Below are 21,503 nucleotides of genomic sequence, written 5' to 3'. Positions count from 1 at the left end.
CTGTTTCTCCCCACTTTATTTCAAAGTAAGCTGCCTACTTTGGGGTTCCCGCAAACACCCTGTGTGGTATTTTGCTCAAACGTTTATTTGATGTTTTTATTAAAATAAATACATATATTTGCACTTTAAAAACCGGGTCCAAGAAGGCTAAGGGTCTGGTGGCTAAATGACCAATGCAAAAACCAGCAACCACCACTGTGCACAATCCTACCCTGAGGAGGGGAAAGGCGGCTTTGGGACTGACCTAAAGGCTAGCTACTGAATGCTGCACCAATCTGGCTTCTGTGGAAGGGTCCCCCTCAGCTGAATCCAATGGGGCCAATTGCCTGTGGAGCAGTGAGCTCTGCTTCACTGGAGGCCTTAAGGCAGCGACCCTGCAGCCACTCACTATAGATGCTCCAGCTCTGGATTTGCTTCATCAAGCTAGAGGTTAGACACAGGCAGAAGGATGATTTGCAGTACATCAGCAACAATTTCTGATTTGCAATTGTTTAACAATAAAATGCCTCTTCTTTCTTAATTAGGCTGCTCTAATAAGGAAAGCTGGGGAGGGGGGGAACGGGCTTGGATTTATGTGTGAAATGACTGAGCTCCATCTGGATACTGTAAACAAATTCATGGGCTGAGCACATGCACAGAGGCATCCTGTTTCTTAATTCTAGGAGCGTGTCTGCCCTACTAAGCCCCTATTACACACCTGACTTCAGTGGCTTGGGGGTTATAATCAAAGAACTAAGTTGTTTGCAGAAGGCTGGCATCTGCCCGCCTCTGAACTAAATGTCCTACAGCCTCCCTTCCAATTCTAAGATAGTACCATTGCTGAAAATGCAGAATGTCTGTTTCCACAATAGGGTCAGTGCTAAAATGATAGCAATGTGCCCTTAAAAGAGCCCAGAGGAGATTTTCAATAGTACCCAGGAATGTGTGTGTAGGCTTGCAGGATGGAATCAGTAATTTACTGAAACTAATCTTATCAACCTGTAATTGCAACCCACAACCCCATTGCCTTGGAGCAATCCCATGAACTTCTCTAGGAACTCACTCAAGCTACTAAAGAGTGAGCGGGGTCCCTGGATTGTAGCCACGGAAACATTCACAGGGGAAAAGTTCACCCAAAATAACTGAAAAAAAGCAAGCAGACCAAATAACAATTGCAGCGTAATTAAGTATTTATGGCTATCCAGCAATGGGTCAATTTGCAAAAATGGGCACTGCTATTTATTTTGTGTATTTTGGCATGGGAAGTCTACATTTTGGCATTAGAAGACCACAGTTCATAACAGACATGAGTTTTTAATTATTTAGCAGCCAAACTCTATTGGTCATTGTATTTGGCTTTGGCTGACGAACAAGCACAATTGTATCCAAGTACAACTCATGAATATTTTACATTTTCTTTATTTTACTTTTTGGGGGTAAATGTCAGTTTTAGTTGACATATTTCTAATCAAAATTGTTTATTTTATTCCCTTCATTTGTGTTGTTTATTCTGTGCTGACTAACCTGGAATAAATACCATCCACTGGCTCTCAAACTCCCAAGGGTCTCGTTTATACAATATTTGAGCCTGTAGCAGTTGTGTTCTTTATGCAACCCACATAGCCCATGGCACCACCAGCTCAACAGTCAAAACATGATGGCTGCTGTCTACCCTGTGCCAAGCTAAACCAAACCCTAATCAGCTTTTCACATTTGCTTGATAAGCTTCCGTTGCAATGGCATGCAGAAAGCCAAATCAGACTCAACATAGTGCATTAGCAGCCAAAACAGCACCCTCCAAATTTTGTAGGGCTATGAGTCCCATCATCCATGACTACTGACTATACTGTTGTAGCCAATGCAAGTTGTAGTCTAACAACATCTGGAAGGCCCCACGTTGGCTATCACTGGCATAGCACATGTCTGGCAGTAGCAGCCAGCTTTCACACAAACCAGCTCATCCCTTGACAACAGGCTTAACTGAAAAGCACAACTGTTATGGGCTCAGATGGATTGTGTGAATGACCCCCAGTAGAGAGATGGGGAGCCTGTGGTCCTCCAAATGTTGTTGAGCTCCTGCTCCCATCAGCCACACCAGCCTAGTTGATGGTGAGTGAAAGTGGGATTTGTAAATGAGTAGTTCATCAGTTTAGTAGGTGGTGATGCAATTCCCATGAAGGGTGGGTGTGCCTCCTCTTTCACCATGAACCAAACAATGTGCATTTTCTTAGTATAAATACTTAGTATAAATAAACCACTTCATTGGGGGGGGGGGAATCTCTAAGCACTGCTATATTGCACTGCAATATAAAAAGAAATGATAGCATTAAAACAGAAAGACAACATCAAACCAACACAGCAGTAGTATGGAAAAATAAAAAGAAATTCAGTATATTCAAACATGAGGGGAAATGTTTTTGGAGCGCTTGGGAATGCATTTCCATTTTGGACTCAAGAAGCTCCTGAGCAAAGAAGTCAATATTAAGGTTGGCATTATCAATATTTGGTGGAATGTATGTTTAAATGTGGAGGAGGCTACCGTGAAGCAGCCTTCCCTTGTACCCCCTGGATTGGACTGGTTTGGACCACGATTCTCATCACCTTCAGCCAGCATAGCCAACGGTCAGGGACCAAAGGAGATGTAGTCCAAAGCATCTAAAGAGCACACGATTGGGGAAGGCTGCCCTGCAACTAGGTCTCCTTAAGCATATATATTCAATTTAATAGATGAATTACGGTAATAAGTATAGATGAATCAAAGTGTTTGTATGATAGTTTTCAAACCAGCCTCAAAAGAAAGAAATAATTCCTTCTGAGATGCATTTGGTACTCAACATTTTGAGATCAACATTTGGTACTTCTTGAGTTGTTTTCTCTCTTTGTGCTTATCAGTGTGTGTCTCTTTCTTCCATATACACAAAAGCTTACTCCACCTCTCCCCCACCCCTGCTTTTTTTTTGGGGGGGGGAGAAGCTGGCGTTTGATCTTCCATGTCCCATTAGTTGTGGAGTAGACATGGAATGCAGGGATGCTGGTGGCGCTGTGGGTTAAACCACAGAGCCTAGGACTTGCCGATCAGAAGGTCGGCGGTTCGAATCCCCGTGACGGGGTGAGCTCCCGTTGCTCGGTCCCTGCTTCTGCCAACCTAGCAGTTCGAAAGCACGTCAAAGTACAAGTAGATAAATAGGTACTGCTCCGGCGGGAAGGTAAACGGCGTTTCCTTGCACTGCTCTGGTTCACCAGAAGCGGCTTAGTCGTGCTGGCCACATGACCCGGAAGCTGTACACCGGCTTCCTCAGCCTATGGAGTGAGATGAGTGCCGCAGCCTCAGAGTCGTCTGCAACTGGACCTAATTGTCAGGGGTCCCTTTACCTTTACCTTTAGACATGGAATGCAGGTCTGTTCCTCCACCATGGGAAGTGGATTGTCACTGGCTCATTTCATGTCAATAGTTTACTCCAAGGTTTAGCGAAGCTTACATCCTGGGGGCTGAGTATGGTCCTCCTGCCCTTCTCTCCAGCTCTTGGGCCTGTCCCCAGGCAGCACCTCTCGCTGTTTCTGCTCCACACCCTGGTCAGGTGCTTTTGCCTGGTTGAAATGTGTTCTTAAACCATGACACTGCCTCTTGCTTGTCTGGATGAAGATGAAGAGAGGCTGTTGGGTACAGAAACCTTTGACTCTGCGTGGCTGCAATGCAGCTTGCTGTGCAAAGGAAAGAGTCACATCCATTCTTCTGTCTGCTTTGGCTATGGTCCTATTGACCCTATGCGCCCCTGAAATGTGAATGCATACGTTTTGCTGCAGTAGAACATAAGAAGAGCCTGCTGGATCAGGCTAATGGCCCATTTAGTCCAGTGTTCTGTTCTCCCAGGGGCCAGCTAGATGCCTGTGGGAAATCTTCAAGCAGGATTTGTGCACAAGAGCACTCTACCTTCCTATGGTTTCCAGCAACTGGAAAAGGTTCCCCACTCCTAGTTTTACTCCTTAGCAGTCAATGAATGTGAGTCCAAAATATGGCTCCCCCAGTTTCCTGCTCCACATATGTGAAAACACTTAGAAAAAAGGCTGTTCATCAGTCTTGGTGCTAGTCAATACAAGTTTCATTATTATGGTGACTAGCTAAACAAAGCGTAACTATGAACTGAAAGCGAAGCTCGTGAAAGCAAGATAGAAGCCCTGTAAAAACAAACCACGTGTGGGAACTTGCTTCTCCAGAGTGGGTGGGTCCTGGTTGACTGGCAACTTCTCAAATAATGGAAGAACAAAAGTTACGTACCAAGCATCTTAAGGAATAAATATTCATGCATTGCTAGGATGCAGAGTGTCTAACAAAAAAAAAGAAGTGGAGGCATTCTTTGAAAAAGAAAGGAGGTAGGTGGGAAAGAAATATGCCTTTGTTCTTGGTTATAATTACATACATTTCCTACACAAAATCATTGGAGAGCATGGTGTTTACCAGCGCATTTTATTCTGAGTATTGAAGCTCGTTTTGCCTTCTTTTCCAGAATGAGAGAAAAGCTGCAGAGATACTTTTTCCCTCTCATAAGCATATGAAATAAGATCCTTGTTTTCTTTCCAATTTGCCTCTTCTGAATAATATTGTCAGCGTTATTTTCCAATTGGCATTTGTGCTGTTTTGGGGGCTTTGAGGGTTTTTTTCCTCCAATTGCTTCTCTCTCTCTCTTTTTTTATAATGTCACCTAATTTAGTTGTCTTTCTCCTTCAGTGCATAAATTATGTACTACTAAAGCTCAAGAGGTACGGTGGTAATCATGAGATAACCATTCCCCTGGGGCAGTAAGACATGAAACACAGCTAGGCGGACTACATCCTCCAGCTGTGAGATTGTACCACAGGCTGACTTTGAGCTAGTTAAAAACGTGTGTGTGTGTGTGTGTGTGTGTGTGTGTGTGTGTGTCCCTGCTGTGGAAGAAACGTGCATGGAACAACAATAATTGCTATTCTCCATTTTTCTTTCATCTATCTATAGCTTCATCTAAAACATTCATTAGTCAAAGGCTCATCTTAACCCATCTTATTTCTAGGTTGCAGGCCTAAAGCAAACATTTTGGCTAAGTTCCAACCAATATGCAAAATTCAGATCCCTCTCTCCTGGCTCCCACCCAGTACTCTGCATTCCCTAGTCCAGTGCCTCAGAACTGCACAGTGTGTATCCAGCTAGGTTTTGCTCAGTGTAGATCTATTAAATTAATAGACCTACGTTAGGCATGTTCATTAATTTCAGTGGGGCTACTCCAAGTATGACTAGCATGGGGTACAACCCTGTGGGAGGATTTCATTGCAGCATTAAGGAGATCACGCCATCTGTGGAACTATGTCCCTTCTCCTCCTCCTTTGTGCTGTTCATCTCTTCCCCTTCCCTCCCAAGAGCCAGTTGGGGGCAGGGGAAGAGATGGGGCGAACCCTATTAGGCTAGTGGAAGTCATGGTGTGGGCTTCGGCCAGCAGGACCCTTTAGCTGAATCCAGCCTTGTATGCCCACCTCACTCCACTGATGCCAACACCTTGTTGTTGGGCTGCAACTCCCATCGTCCTTGACCACTGGCTATGCTGTCTGGGGATGATGGAAGTTGGAGCCCAATGACAACTGGGGACCCAAGATTGAGCAACACCGTGAGTTGATTTTGATTTTGCTACCTGCGGAGGTTGACCTGGCTATTCATTTTGGCCCTCTCAACATGTCTTCTGGGAGTAAAATGAATAGCTGTAGATTTTTTCAAAGTTGTATTTCTCTATCAGTCTATATATGAGATTCCCCGTTTCACTGAGCCTTGCTGCAGTACATATCAGAATTATTGATTTCAGTTATGGTCTCTGGCACAAATAGCTTTAAGAGAGGATTAGACACATTCATGGAGAATAAGTCCATCAACAGCTAATACCTGTGATAGCTAAATGCTATCTCCATACTGAGAGGCCATGCCCTAATTCCCTCTAACAGCAAACTCAGGTGGCCGTGTGCTGACAGGATCAGAGTCCAAAATGGGGCCACCAAGGAACACAAGGAAAGTGTTGGGATGTTCGGCTAAGCCTCAAGGTAAGCAACTTATTTTTAAAAAGCCCGGGGGGGGGGAGAGATATATATTCCAAAAACAACCCAACAAGCATCAAGCATGCGCCAAGAGCCCAGAACTTTGAGTGTCAGTTGGAACAGGAAAATGGAACACAGAGAAGGCAGAGGGAAGAATGATTTGACTAAAGACCTAACAAATTATAATTCTGTAGGAAGGCATACATCTGTCTCCTTGAACAGAAAGAATGTTCCTCTTAGGAGGTGAAGATGCACTGCAACGTTTTATTGCAGAGTCTTCTGAATATCTCTGCCATTGCCTTTCACATCTGACCTGTGAGCTTCCTAGAGGCATATGGCTGACCATTGCATGAAGCAGGATGCCAGACTAGAGGGAAATCTCGTCTGATGCAATAGGTCCTAAATTCAAGCTCCTCCCTTCCCAAATAGTCAGCAGATGCTGGCGCCCTATGAGTGCTTTCCTCAAGAGCCGGTGTGGTGTAGTGGTTAAGAGTGATAGTCTTGTAATCTGGTGAACTGGGTTCACTTCCCCGCTCCTCCATGTGCAGCTGCTGAGTGACCTTGGGCCAGTCACACTTCTCTGAAGTCTCTCAACCCCACTCACCTCACAGAGTGTTTGTTGTGCGGGAGGAAGGGAAAGGAGAATGTTAGCCGCTTTGAGACTCCTTAGGGTAGTGATAAAGCGGGTTATCAAATCCAAACTCTTCTTCTTCAGTCCTGTTTCTCCAGCAATTTCTGCCTCTGCATCATCCAAATTCGAAAGAAAAGCCTTCTTCAGAAATCAGCTTTGCAGTTAATTAATACATTCATTTTTATGTACACTGTCCCCTAACATATACTCTTTTGTACATGTTATTTTGGTGGAAAATTGCACTGGAAAATTCAGATAAGTGCAGATTTCAAAGGATAATTGTGTTTTGGTTTCCGTGTTCGAGGAGAGCGAATGACGTCATTTCTCATTAAGATGCAAACAGGATCTAATTCCCTCCCCTGCTCACAAACTATCTCACTTGCTGACTGTTTTCACATTAGGCATAAAGTGTCGAAACGATTCAAGTATTTCTCAGCACAAATCTACCAAGAAGAGGCTGTCAGCTGCCATTTAGTGCATAGGCACACATGCACACATTTTGTGTAAAATTAATGCGGAGCAAGCCAGAAATTCCTTCTTTCCCACTTGTCCCTGTTTATCCCGCCACTCAAGCGACTTGCATAAAGCAAGAGGCCCAAGATTAAAATTAGACTCTCTCCATTCACAGAGTAGGATCGTCTTTGGGGAGGCAGAAGCTTTTGTTTCTCTGTGGAAGGTCCCTGCCTAGCAGCCAATCTGTTCAGCAGCTGGTACTAGCACAGGGCGGCTCTGTGCCCACCTGCTACATGGAGGCAAAGTGTGACTTTTCCATTCTCTAGAAAGCAGGTGGGGACTAGAAAAACACATAACAAAAAAATATGAAAGGAACTATCAAGATGACGGGGTGTACCAGTTTCTCCTCAGCTTGTGCCAAATAGAACAGCTAAAATAGAACAGATTGACAATGACTCGTCCAAACAAAAAACAACAACAACAACAACAACAACAACAACCCACCAGGGATGGGGAGTAAACCTAAGACACAGAAGAAATTGCCTTCATTCTAGTACAGTTTGCTCTACAAGCAGCCCTTAAACAGGAAGGCAACTGGGGAGAAAGGGGCTGGAATTTCGTTTGGTTGTCAATAGCTTTTCTGTTAGATGGCAGCTCCTATGGGGTTAGCCGAGGATGAAGGCAGAGGAGGAAGAGGACATAATCCCTGGCCAGTCAATAGTTAAAAATGAATGAAGAAGGTCCAAATAGGATATATTTCTATCACATTGGTCTGAAAGAATTTTTTTTCAAGTTACAAAAGCAAGTCTGTAGCTGGTGGGCAATAGGATGTACAATAATAAGCAAAGAATCTTACGTGGCTTTGCAATGTTGCAATGCAGGCACAGTGTATAATAGCACAGAAATAGGTTCTAAAACATCTGAATATATTCTGTGCTGACTGAATATATCTTTCAAATGCTAACTGTACCACAGCAATGAAACGCAAAGGTATGATTGGCCAGATTTTGAAATCCAGAAGATTTCAAGTGACTGTTTACAACAGAGGTATTTTGGAAAGACCTGCTCGTTCTTCTTCAGTGGCATGTAGTTGGAAGGGAGCTCTCCTTGTGCATGAGCTCCATGCATGTGCGTCATGGCAAGGGGGGAGACCAGCCTGTCCCCATTCACTGGCTAGAGAAGGAGCCATGACAGATTGCTTGGTTTCTTCTAACCTTGTCCCTAGGAAAAAAACACCCAGCTTCAACTGTCAGGTTGCACTGCAGAATCAAGGGGAAAGAGCACTTTGGCCCAGAGTTCTTCAACCATAAGCCCCCAGATGTTGTTGGACTACAAGTCCCATCATCCCCAGACAGCTCAGCCAATGGTCAAGAATGATGGGATTCACAGAACACAGCTCTGGCTATTCCATCGGCCAAAGGAACAGGGTCCATCAGCTGCTATTCCAGCAGGTATACCTCCTACCTGCAAGGTCATGTCCAAAGCGTAGGACTGAGAGACTAGTTTGAGCCCCACGGTCTTTGCGCTATGGGGTATTGCAGGGTACATTCCTGTCTCCAGTGCTGGTTTTGCTATTGTGGAATGGTTTTTTTTATTATTTTTGAAAGTCTTTATTGGGTAAATCAAAACAAATACAACAAAGCAAAGAACCCAAGAGTGACTTCCCAATGCTGTTTAACATCTACTATTTATTTTAAATAAGAAACTTTGTTGTTGTTATGGCTATTCTTCATACAGAATGGTTATCGACATAAGCACATACAAAATGCAGTAAGAATAATGAATGCAAAAAATACAAATAGAAAAATAAAATGAGAATACAGAGGGAAGGGGAAAACAACTGAGAATACAATGCAGCATACATTTATCACATATAAGAAGAAAAAGGAGAGTCAAATTAGTTCTCGATAAACCCTCTCCACATATTTATCTGTGGAGCAGGCGGTTTAGTGGACTGTGCCGACAAGTTAACACAAGAGAAAAACTTATTCCAAGTGAAATAAAAGTGGTCTATTTTTGATGAACCATTAAGAACTCTCTGTTTGTGTGTCAGCTGTTCTGGCAGTGCAATTTTTTGCTAGTCACTTCCTTTCGGGAGGGAGGTGAGTCGGATTTCCAATGGGAAGCTACTGACATTCTTGCTGCGGCAAGTAGCATAAACACTAACATCTACGTATATTAAGTCACTGGGTGTGATCATTTGGAGTTGGAGGGGTGGGCCATCAGAGATGGTCCATAAATCAGCGGAAGAACCCATGGTTTAATCCGTGCTGTCTCCAGTTTTTAGAAAGGTAACACGGCAAGTCCTGTAACCTTGGAGTGGCACTGCCAGTCACAGGAGACAAGGGCAGACCACATGGGCTAATGGGCTATATGAAAACAGCTTCATATAGCTTTTAAGCATTCTCCAATAACCAAATTCTTCAATATCACCTTCCCTTCTATCGCATTATCTTCAAACCCTTCACCATTATTTCTGCTGGTGTAAAACCAATGAAAGGGAGAGACAAATCTGCCATTATGTCCCTGCTATAGCATCATTTCCTCTGGGACTTTCTAGGTCACTCCATCCTCCAATATGTCAATTTCCCTCCCTCCTCCAAAGATTTAACCTTTTGCAGAGCAGCCAATGACTGCCCCTATCTTTCCTCCCCTCCCCTCTCCCTTCCCCTGGTCTCCAGCTCTGTAAAGTCCCCTTCGGGAACATAAACCATTCCAATAGCATTTTCCTCAGATCCAAAGTCTCCCAAGATGCATCCGCCAAAGAGCTGACACTCTGGAGTGCAGACATCTTGACTCAGCGCCAGGTTGCCTGTGACCTATTGTGTACGAGATGAGGCCCGTGGGAATAACTATATGACAACATCATTTACAGCATCATTAGTGGTCAAGAAAACCACTGTTAACCCTGATCTAAATGCTACAGTTCCTTCTCAAGCAAGGAACTGACTTTCCTGTGATTTCGACTCGTCAGATTTAAAGCAGAATTCATCTTATCCCTTTTTATCCAAGGACCTCGGGACGGGCCCCCTGTTATCCTTTCACAGAAGCCCTGTGAAGCAGGCAAGGCTGAGAGTGACAGGCTCAAGGTCACCCAGCCTACAGTGTGGCTGAGTAATGAGTTGAACCTGGGCTGCACCCAGCACTTAATCCACTGACATCACGATGGGTTTGGTTAAAAAACAAAACAACCTTCGAGGGCTTATATTACAAGAGAGCTAACCATCAAATCAGCCACAGCCAAACACAAGAACATACACATAAGCAGTCGGTGAAGATTGCTTTGGAGTTTAGCAACTGTCAGCAAATGAAACGAAGAATAACAACGAAAACTCTTGACACAGCAGCTGACAAGGGTGAGGGGGAATCCTTTAGAGCCCTCAAGAAAACAAATTTGTGAAAAAGTATATCTGATGTTGGAATACCAGGAGAAAAGCGATGGAATGAGGTTCTACTAGAAAGCAATTTATTGCTGCTGCTGTTGAAGTCTCTGTCCAAAGTAAATCTCCGCGGTACTTCAAACAGTGATGGGTGAGTACCCAGAGGAGGACCTCCAATGGTGGAGGCTTCAATTACACAATGTTGTAGAATGGCCATATCCACACCATCCATTTAAAGCATGTGGATTCTCTCCCACCCGAACCCTGGGAACTGTAGTTTGTTAAGGTTGTTGGGAGTTGTAGTTCTGTGGTTGGGTGAACTCCCCTTTTTATGATTCTTTGGGGGAAGCCATGTGCTTTAAATGTGGATGTGACCTTAGGATAGGGTTACCAGACGTCACTGGTTCCCAGGGACAGTCCCTGAATTTGCAAATCTGTCCCCGGACAAATTCCGTACCCAGAATGTCCACAGATTTGCAAATCTGTCCCTAGGAAATGTGGCAGCGGCAGCCTCAGCAGCCCGGAGCCAGCCTGGTAGCGCAGTTGGCTCTGGCTGGCTTCAGGAGCTGCTCGCTGCCGCTGCCACTGCTGAAGGGGAACTGGGGACATCCGGTGGTACATATCTCCTGCCCCCTTCCCCCTTTGTTTTGACAGATCGGGGGAGGCTCAGGAGTCTTGGGCAGGTGGGCATTGCCCAATTTTTTTTAAAAAAACTCTGCACATTTATTTTTCACAGGGTGCAGAAGAAGGGCTTTGCACCTTGCCTGGCAGAGAAACCACGCTCCTTGTGCCCCTCCTGGGCAACAGCCACCCACCTGCGACTCCCGAGCCTCCCCCAGTCTGTCAAAACAAAGGGGGAAGGGGGCAGGAGATCAGGGAAGACTCAGGAGTCACAGGCGGGCTGCGCACCATTTCCCAGTTTTTTAAAAACTCTGCGCATTTATGTTTCGCAGGGTGCGAAAGAAGGGCTTTGCACCTTTATACAATATGTATGTGTGCTTGGGCCCAGGGTCTTTTGCCTCATCATCCCCACTACTGACTTCCTGTTGCTACTCAGCTTCAAAAAAGAAAAGAAAAGAAAAGAAAAAGGTGTCCCCAGATTCATTGAAAAAAATCTGGTAACCATACCTCAGGAGGCTGACTTACAGCATAATGCTCTCATTCCACCTTTGGTCTGATCCATAACTTCATCCTCAGTGCTTCGCCACCACCCACCCAGTTTCTTTCTCAGGAATTGGAATGCCAACTGGGTGTTTGAAAGCTACTTGCAAGGGCATGACCCCAACTTATTGACAGTTCATGACCCAAACTCCTAAGTGCCCCCGTTTGATCTGTTCGGTTGCAGGCAATGAGAAACAACTTTTTTTTATCTGACTCTTTACAGTTTTATAGTTGTGAATAAGACAATATGTGAAATAAGTATTCCGTAAAGACAGCCACAGATGTAGCACACTGGGGAGCAACTGCAGTTCTCAATAAGCATTCAATTAAAGGGAACAGCAAAATAAAGACAAATGAAAAAGAAGACCCCTCCCCCAACCAGAGAACACAAAATTAGACAAGGACAGGAGACAAGAATCCATTTCACACTACGTATTACGATGTACATCAGGTTAGCCAACGTGGTGCCGTCAAAATGTTGTTGAATTGGCCATGCTGCCTGGGACTGATGGGACCTGGATTCCAATGAGGGAACAATCCTGAGTGTCCCCGATCAACAACATAAATTTTCCATTCATAACGGCAAGCAGATTGATCACACACGTGAATGGGGTCACATTTTAAAGCAGTCCTGCAGGCACCACAGGAAGGGGTGTTTTATTGGTCTCACATGGTACCAGTGAAGAGTTCTGAAATGGGAAGCAGCCCTTGAGATAAGCTCCGGAAGAAAAAATGCCCATAGTCCTTTGCGGGGTGAGCAGTCACTTTGTCCAATGTCTTGAGGTCCTGGGATCTCACAAGCCAGCTCACCTTCAACTCTACAGTGGTGCCTCAGGATGCAAACAGGATCTGTTCTGGAGCCCCGTTCGCATCCTGAAGTGAACGCAACTCGTGTCCACACATGCGCAGGTCACATTTCGCCGCTTCCGTGCATGAGCGTTACATCATTTTGACCATCTGCGCATGTGCGCGCGGCGAAACCCGGAAGTAACGCACTCCGTTACTTTCGGGTCGCCGCGGAGCACAATCCAAAAATACTTAACTTGAAGCACATTTGTGCCGAGGTATGACTATATTTCCATTCTATCACAACTTGAGCTTTGGCAGCAGTTCAGAGGAGGACCATCTGATCACCCCAGAACTTAGGAAGCTCCATCAGATGCCAGGCCAGACAGTCCATCTATCCCAGTCTTGTCTGCTCCAGAGGTGAGGGTGCCAGTGCAAGCCCTCCAAATGCTGTTGGACCTCAGCTCTCATCATCTATTGACCAATGCCAGCTGGGGTGGCTGGGAGTTGTAGTCCCATGACAACTGGATGGCATCAGACTGGCCACCTCTACATTACATTATATCCTGTGCACGCATATCAGGAGAAGCTTCTGTGCTCTTCTGTTTTACCTTATTATTATTGTATTTTTGTAGCATAAATCTCATCAAAAATATGAATGGATTATTTTTGCTTTTCAAAACTGATTTTTTAAAATTACTTCACCGAGATTGGTGTCTGTATAACAAAATATGAAATGATCTTTCCAAGCCAGCCCAGCATTATTTGATAGTGGGATTGAGCAGGTTTTTAGGAGCCTGGAAGAGACTCAGCTCATCCATTGCCTTCATGGAATATTTAACTGTTTGCACCAAGTGGTCTATTTGGTGCGTGAACGGAATAAAGTCCGGACTGAAAGGCTAAGAGAAGATGAAAGAGACTAAGAGAAGATGATAGACAAGAGGCAAGATGAAGTGCTCTGAAACTGGAAGACACATGGATGCTGATGGAAGGCTTAAGACGAGATCCTGCTGCATCAGGCCAATGGATGAGAGGGATAACAAAGGCTACTAGCCAATGGCCTTTCCAGCCCAGCTTCCTGTTCTCACAGTGGCTAACCAGATGCTTGTGGGAAACCCACAATTAGGATCAGAGCAGAAGGATGCTGTTTCCTCCTGTGCTTTCCAGAAACTGGCATTCAGAAGTATTATGGACTCTAGCTTTGGAGACAAGCACAGCCACCATGGCTAGCTAATTATTCAATCCTAGCCCAGTTTCAATAAATGCATCTGACATCCCTTTCAGAAGATGCACAGGCTCAGGCTTTCGGGGATCTCCGGAGAAAGGAATTCCAAGAATGAGGGGCCTTGCATGATCTTCTGTGTGTGCTTGCAGCCCTGTTTGGGCATCTGAACTGGGGCATATATTTACTGTCATCAGAGCTGAGTGACAGGCAGGCAGGCAGGAGAGTTGTACCATGGAGTCAGAGCCAAGGAATCAAACCAGGAGGGAGAGCGAAGTAAAACTCTGAAACACACCCAGCCAGGAAGGCCATTGTTCTCAGCCTGAATCTGAGCCTAGACAGAAAGCCCTTCATAGCTCTTTCTGCTTAGGAGGGTTCAATGACCAGGCTAGGTGGGTGGAACCACTCCAGAATCTGAGACTACTTCACTAACCAGGAAGAAGCTCCAAACTGCTGCTCTAGTGACTGAATGCACAGGACAGTTGCACCCGCAGCCAAAGGGACTTTGTTCTACTCTTGGTGTTTCCTGCAATTATACACAAGAGAATGTCCCCATTCAGCCAAAAGGTCATGACTGAACATGGGGGAAGCAATGTGTGCTAAATGTGCTTTAAATGTATGGTGTAGATGTAGCCTGAGTCTAGAAAACATGTTGATTGCTGTTGATTTTAATGTGCCCATACATATCTCTACTTAGACACCCGCCACTGATAAGGCAGTTTGCTTTAAATATAATTAAGCAACGAGGGCTGAACTGAACACTAACTGATATTAATTTGGATTCCTTATAATTAATTTAGAATCTTGAAACAGAGCCATGGGTAGCAATTTCATCCTGAGCAGCAAGTTTGAGAAGCCTTCGGCAAAGTCAAGTAGAGGAGCATGTCATCACCTAAGAGGCTTATCCTGCGATACATTATCAAGCCACCTTGATACTCTCTTATTTGAGGATTTTGTCTGATGGCTTCTGCAAACAATGAGAGCGATTAAGGGGATGGAGCAACTCCCCTATGCGGAAAGATTGCAACATGTGGGGCTTTTAAGTTTAGAGAAAAGGGAAGTAACAGGCATCATGATAGATGTGTAAAAAAACCAAAACACAATGCATGGTATGGAGAGAGTGACTAGAAAAATGTTTCTCTCCCTCTCTCTTAACGCTTGGAGGATTCAAGACACATAAAAGAAAGGACCTCTTCACACAGTGAATAGTTAAAACTATGGAACTTGGCCCCTGCAAGATGGAGTGATGGCTCCTGGCTTGGATTGCTTTGAAAGTGTTTTGGACAAATTTATGGGAGAGAAGGGAATCAATGGCTACTAGCTAGTGACTATTTTCTACCTCCATAGTGTCATTGAATTGTACTCAATATTGTTCCAGAGCTGATTCCAATGTATAGTTAGCAGAGTAACAACTTAAACACATTGCAGGATTCCCAAAAATAGACCAGAGGCAATTGTATTTCATCCAGCAGAGCTTTACTGCTACTGAAGGCAAATGAGCATAATGATCACAAATCCATGCATTCAGAATGTCCATAAGAAATCCAGTTGCAGCAGACTTACAATAACTTATAATAAGTCTAAGCATACTATGTACAGACCACCACAACAGAAGGAAAAGAGAGAGAAAGAGAGAGAAAGTGAAATCCAGGCCCCTCCTGGCCTCTTATTATGGTCAGCATGACCTTGACAGAAAGAGATAAGAGAAGCCATTGAAGCTAGCTGTACTCAGCTTCTCGGAAGGAATAACCCAAACATCGTAAACCTTCTGCTTGTTTCTTTCACACAGAGAAGCTTCCAGAACCGCCTTGAATTAAGTAGAATAGGAAAGATATCTACACATCAGATCAATACTTTCTGCACTAAGAAATGCAAACTGACACATAGTTGGAGGCAGTATGCTGAAAACCAATTTCTGGAAACTTCTGGGGGTGCAAGTACTGTACTGTTGCATTCACGTCCTGCTTTGCGGCTTCCCATGGGCACCTGGCCATTCATTGTGAGAACAAGATGCTGGACTAGATGTGCCACACTGGCCTGATCCAGCATGCTCTTCTTGTATTCTGAAACAAACAAAAGAAGAGGGGGGGAAAGGATATCCTAGACTGGCTCCCCTTTGGATTTTGACATCATTAAATCTCCCTTGAATTTGGGTGGTTCATTAAGGTGGAATCCAGACACATATAAAAAAAAAACCCGCTGTGAAAATGCTTGTTTTTTTAAGTGGTTTGAAAAATATATTGAATTTCCCATAAGCTCACCATCACCACCTTGTATCACATTTGTAGAATGCACTTAAAACACACTTAAAATGTTGTACAGTTGCACCGTGGAAGTCAAACAGCTTAGTTTTCAAACATTTTGGCTCCCAAACATCGCAAACCCGGTCTACGAACTATTTTTGGAAGCCAAACGTCCAACAGGGCTTCCGCAGCTTCTGATTGGCGGCAGGAACTTCCTGCCGCCAAGCAGAAGCCGCGCTTTGGTTCTGGAATGTTTTGGAAGTCGAACGGGCTTCCAGAACGGATTCCGTTCAACTTCCAAGGTACAACTGCATTGGCAGCTGTATTGCTGAGTCCCTTGTGTTCAGGCTTCAAACAGAGGATTCCAGTGTAAGAATGCACATTTAATTCATTATGATAATGCAGCAATCAGGGCTTCGCAACACAGCAGGGGGAGTCAATGTGGTGTCCTCCTGATGCTGTTGGACTTCAACTCCATCATATCTGACCATTGGCCATGGAGGTTGGGACTGCTGGGAGGTGGGGCTCCACCAATATCTGCAAGGTGCCATGTTGACTACTTCTGTGCTAAAGTGTGTTTTGCACGTTTTCTCAGCCCCCTGAGAATGGATGCAGTAGTTGAACTAGTCTTCAAATCTGAAATGTGGAATTGTGCCTTTAAGCACACATTATCATTTTAATTCTGTATCAGCATTCACCAGGTTATACCCAAGTGGCAGACTTGGGTACTATGGCACTCTGTGCAGGGCCAAAATTTCGTGTGTGTGTGTGTGTGTGTGTGTGTGTGTGTGTGTGTCCAAGCCCTTGCTCCGCATTCCCAAAGGCAAATAAGGAGGCGCCTGGCTTTGGGAAGGAGATGCAAGGCTCCAACAGGGTCCTAGAGCCCACTTGCCCTTCCCCAAACTGGGAAAGCGGTAACTAGACTTTGGGAAGGAGGTGAGAGGACACTAGGACCCTGTCAGAGAGTCATGCCTCCTTCCCTAAACCCATCCTGGGTTATGCAACTATTGTGTTATCAGACAATGCAATTTTGAAAGAGGCTTGAAGCTAAAGTTATTTGGGAAGGGGCCTCCACCCTTAAACCAATCTTGCAGCTGATGATGCAGGCCCCTAATAAGAGTTCCTGTTCTTGAAAGGAATGTCACTTTTAAGGGGCTGACTCTCAAAAATCAGAGTTAGGCGTGGAAAATGGATCTAAAGGCAATTGCTTTGCCTAAATATATAAAGAATGGATAATCATCTATTCATCATTGAATCATCTATTTTCTATATTAGGGCTAATCAACATGGTGTCCTCCAAATTTTGGTGGATTGGTGCCACCAGCTCCAACCAGCATTGTCAGTGGTCAAGGATTTTGGGAACTGTAGTCAATCAGCACCCAGAGGGCACCATGCTCTACAATGACTGGCAGAGGCTATTTAGGGCTTCAAAACAGGGATCTTTCTCAGCCAGAGATGCCAGAGTTTGAACCCAAAACCATCTGCACTAGACTCTAGCTCCCATCTTCCCTGACAACTGACCATGAGGGTGATGGGAGCTGGGGTACAACATCATCTTGTGGGGGAGACACAGGTCACCCAGCCTTGCCTTGGGGACAAACTATCAGAGTTGCATGTAAGGCTACAGCAGTGGGCTTACAGAGTGAGAGATATTTGTATAAACAGGTCCTCAAGACCTCCACATTCCGCATGTAGTCCTCTTAACCATAAGTCCCTTCCCAAAGTTGTGCTTAGTGCATATTTGACACTCACCTTGAGTCTTTCAAAGCACCTCTGTTTGTAAATTTCTGGAAACTGCCACAGACTGAATTGTTGTTGTTTAGTCGTTTAGTCGTGTCCGACTCTTCGTGACCCTATGGACCAGAGCACGCCAGGCACTCCTGTCTTCCACTGCCTCCCGCAGTTTGGTCAGACTCATGCTGGTAGCTCCGAGAACACTGTCCAACCATCTCATCCTCTGTCGTCTCCTTCTCCTTGTGCCCTCCATCTTTCCCAACTCAGGGTCTTTTCCAGGGAGTCTTCTCTTCACATGAGGTGGCCAAAGTATTGGCGCCTCAGCTTCAGGATCTGTCCTTTCAGTGAGCACTCAGGGCTGATTTCCTTAAGAATGGAGAGGTTTGATCTTCTTGCAGTCCATGGGACTCTCAAGAGTCTCCTCCAGCACCATAATTCAAAAGCATCAATTCTTCAGTGATCAGCCTCTTTATGGTCCAGCTCTCACTTCCATACATACACAGACTGAATTACTGACATTGAAAAGCTGGGGAACTCCTTGTAGAATTTCCTCCCTCTCCAAATGCAGAATGCTGCTGTCACAACAGATTCTCATTCTGCAGATTCAGAAAATAAGTTGTTTGAAAAGGGAGACTTTAACAGAAAACTGCGACTGGGTTTTCCAATAAAGGTGAAAATGCCTGACCAGAATTCTCTCTACACACATAGCTCTCCCAAAATGTCAAATCAGTCCTTTCACAATAATTAAATTTGGGGTGTGTGTAGGTGTTTGGTGACACCCATGCCCAAAAACCTTCCAGGGACCACATTGCCATGCTAGCTCCCTTCTTACACACACACACACACACACACACACACACACACACACACACACTGTCCCCTGAGGCCAGTGATCAAAGCCAGGAAGCTGAAGGTTGAAACTGTGAGGATGTGAAATGTAGGGGATTTCACTGTGAACTATTGCATCTTCCTGACAGGTACGCTACACTCTAAACACATCAATATTTGTACCTCTGGTGTGGGTTGACCACCCTTGAAATCTGATCGACAGGTGCTCAAAATCAAATTACCCAGCACTACAGGCTCTGACCCCCATGGCTTGAGAGCCGTTAAATCAGGTTAATTGAAACAACAAATATTCCTAGATAGTGTTGTTTCTCTCTCTCTCATATATATATATATATGAATGAGAAAGAGAATGTGAATGACTTCACTGGACTGGACATATTGACTTGCCTGCATTTCTGCCACTGCTTTTGATGCCTATTGATTTTGAGAATTATATAATGAACTTCAAAGGGGTCACACTATGATTCTGCCAGCCACTGAGACACAGCAATTCATAAAACTGCAAATGGAATAGTGTTTTATTAAAACAACCCCATCAGGAAAGCAGTGCCAGTTTTCCCAGCCAAGATCATTGGTTTCTTTAAGTCATCATTGCAACAAGATTCTTTAATGGCACTGAAAATTGATGAGAATTATTTCTATGCAGATACTGTAGACAAACTGGCAATTACAACTCCTCTCCAAGAAAGACTGGGAAGGGGAAGAATTCGTGCTAGAAAACTCACAGTGATGTGACCAGTATTCAAAGTGGGGTAGGTCTAGCCTTCCCATTGGGCATAGTGGTTTTGGATGCCAGGAAATGGCAGAAAGTTACTGTTTATATAATTTATTACTATAGTCTTTTTACTGACATCAAGGTGAGGGACTTGGTCTCATGGAATTTTCTTCCTTGTGCAGCAAAAAATTCTACTGGCCTTGGGTACTGTTCACCTTGACTTCATGGGTGGGGCACAATTTGTTACTGTGCCATAATAATAATAATAATAATAATAATAATAATAATAATAATAAATAATAATAATTTATTATTTGTATCCCGCCCATCTGGCTGGGTTTCCCCTGCCACTCTTGGCAGCTTCCACAGAGACCAAAAATACACTAAAACATCAAACATTAAAAACTTCCCTGAACAGGGCTGCCTTAAGATGTCTTCTGAATGTCAGGTAGTTGCTTATCTCTTTGACATCTGAAGGGAGGGCGTTCCACAGGGCGGGCGCCACTACCAAGAAGGCCCTCTGTCTGGTTCCCTGTAACCTCACTTCTCGCAATGAGGGAACCACCAGAAGGCCCTTGGTGCTGGATCTCAGTGTCCAGGCTGAACGATGGGGGTGGAGACGCTCCTTCAGGTATACTGGACCGAGCCGTTTAGGGCTTTAAAGGTAAGCACCAATACTTCGAATTGTGCTCGGAAACGTACTGGGAGCCAATGCAGATCTTTCAGAACCGGCCTTATGTGGTCCCGGCGGCCACTCCCAGTCACCAGTCTGGCTGCCGCATTCTGGATTAATTGCAGTTTCCAGGTCACCTTCAATGGTAGCCCCGCGTAGAGCGCATTGCAGTAGTCCAAGCGGTGACAATGTGTCTTGAGTAGGGTTGACCACTTGCACATCTCTAATCAGAAGAAACTAATCAGCCATGAAGATGACACAGATTTGCAGCAAAGGTAATTTCTCCTAACACTAAAAAATTGTGTGCAGTTTTGACTAATGTACACATGTTTGAAATAAACATTTCTCAATAGGATGCATCTCCCAAGTAGGCTACTTGTGCTAATACGTTCATTTTTATGCACACTTTCCCTAATATATGCATTTTTGTAAACATCCTTTGGTTGGGAAGCTGCACTGCAAAACTCGGATACATGTGGATTTTGAAGGATGGTTGTGTTTCAGTTCTCATTTTGTATTGGAAAGTGTATATTTGATAGATTGAGCTTTAAATGTGAACAGAATCCCATCCCTACCTGTGATGCAAAGTGATGCTCACTTTGAGTCATAGTTGGGCAACTTTTTCTGGACACTTCCTCAGGGGTATTCAGAGGAGGGGGGTAGCAGTGGTGGTTGGAGCAGTAGTCAAAAGTGGGCAGGGAAGTAGTCAACAGTGTGCAATGCCTCCTTCCTTCCTTCCTTCCTTCCTTCCTTCCTTCCTTCCTTCCTTCTCTATCCTTGCCACCTGTGTGAAATTAGGCCACAGCTGCCCCACCCAATGCTGCTTTCAGCTTGTATGACCTGGTTGTTAATGAGAAGTAATGGCACAGTGCTGGACAGTCAGCTATTCCAAAAACCTGGAATGAAGGTTACACCCAGCTGTAGATGTATGGAACAGGTCTGGCCGGAATGAGGGTGCAGGGTACAGAATGCATTTGGGAAGACAGCTGAACATAGCAGTCTGCTTTCAGGTTTTGGTTCTGTACAGAGGTATTTTGAGACAAATAAATCAGAATGAGGCTAGTCTTCACACACCTCTATAATACCTGTGACACCAACACCTTTGAAGGTAAACAGAGGCAAAGTCAAATCATTATATAAGTCTGCTCCTGTAAAGGGTCCTCAGAAAGGTGTCCTTAACTCAGACATGGAGGGATGAGAGAGGCGGAGAATGTAAAATGCATGTGCATTTTCCATCTTACTGAAATCCTATATTAAAATGAAACACATATTAAATTGACTGGGTTTAATTCAAATATGGAGGATATAATTTTCACCCATCTGCCTTGCACAGAATTAGGGCCTCTCCAGATATCCTTTTTTTAAAAACTGCACATTCATGATTTGTGCTCATGGGGCAGTTATACGCTATCCCACTTTCAGAACAGTTTGTACCTGTAAAAGTGTTGGCGCAGAAACGAACCTTCATTTCCAATCAGTGCAGGTCCTGTAGTTGAAACCCTGTCACTTTTCATACCATAAACATTCCAGAGTTGCTTTGCTTTCTTCAGCTTGTATTGTGCTATAGTGTGTCCCCCACAGATGGCAAAGTGTCACGAAACCAATAAAGTAGAACAATGTGTGGAT

The 21,503-nt window shown here is 44.5% G+C and overlaps 1 long non-coding RNA gene across 1 annotated transcript in view; it reads left to right on the top strand.

The window, feature by feature from the left end:
* Window positions 1-3,436: 3,436 nt before the first annotated feature.
* The window catches only part of LOC309329015, a 37,328-nt gene continuing 19,261 nt past the window's right edge, over window positions 3,437-21,503 (top strand). Inside the window, exon 1 of the long non-coding RNA XR_014151018.1 lies at window positions 3,437-4,350. This is a non-coding gene — a long non-coding RNA (uncharacterized lncRNA). The remainder of the gene's footprint in view (window positions 4,351-21,503) is intronic.

Source organism: Podarcis erhardii (genome assembly GCF_964252035.2).
Source record: "Podarcis erhardii genome assembly, chromosome: 14".
NCBI classification, from domain to species: Eukaryota; Metazoa; Chordata; class Lepidosauria; order Squamata; family Lacertidae; genus Podarcis; species Podarcis erhardii.
The sequence above is the reverse complement of the archived record's forward strand: the minus strand, read 5'-3'. Positions and strand labels throughout refer to the sequence as shown.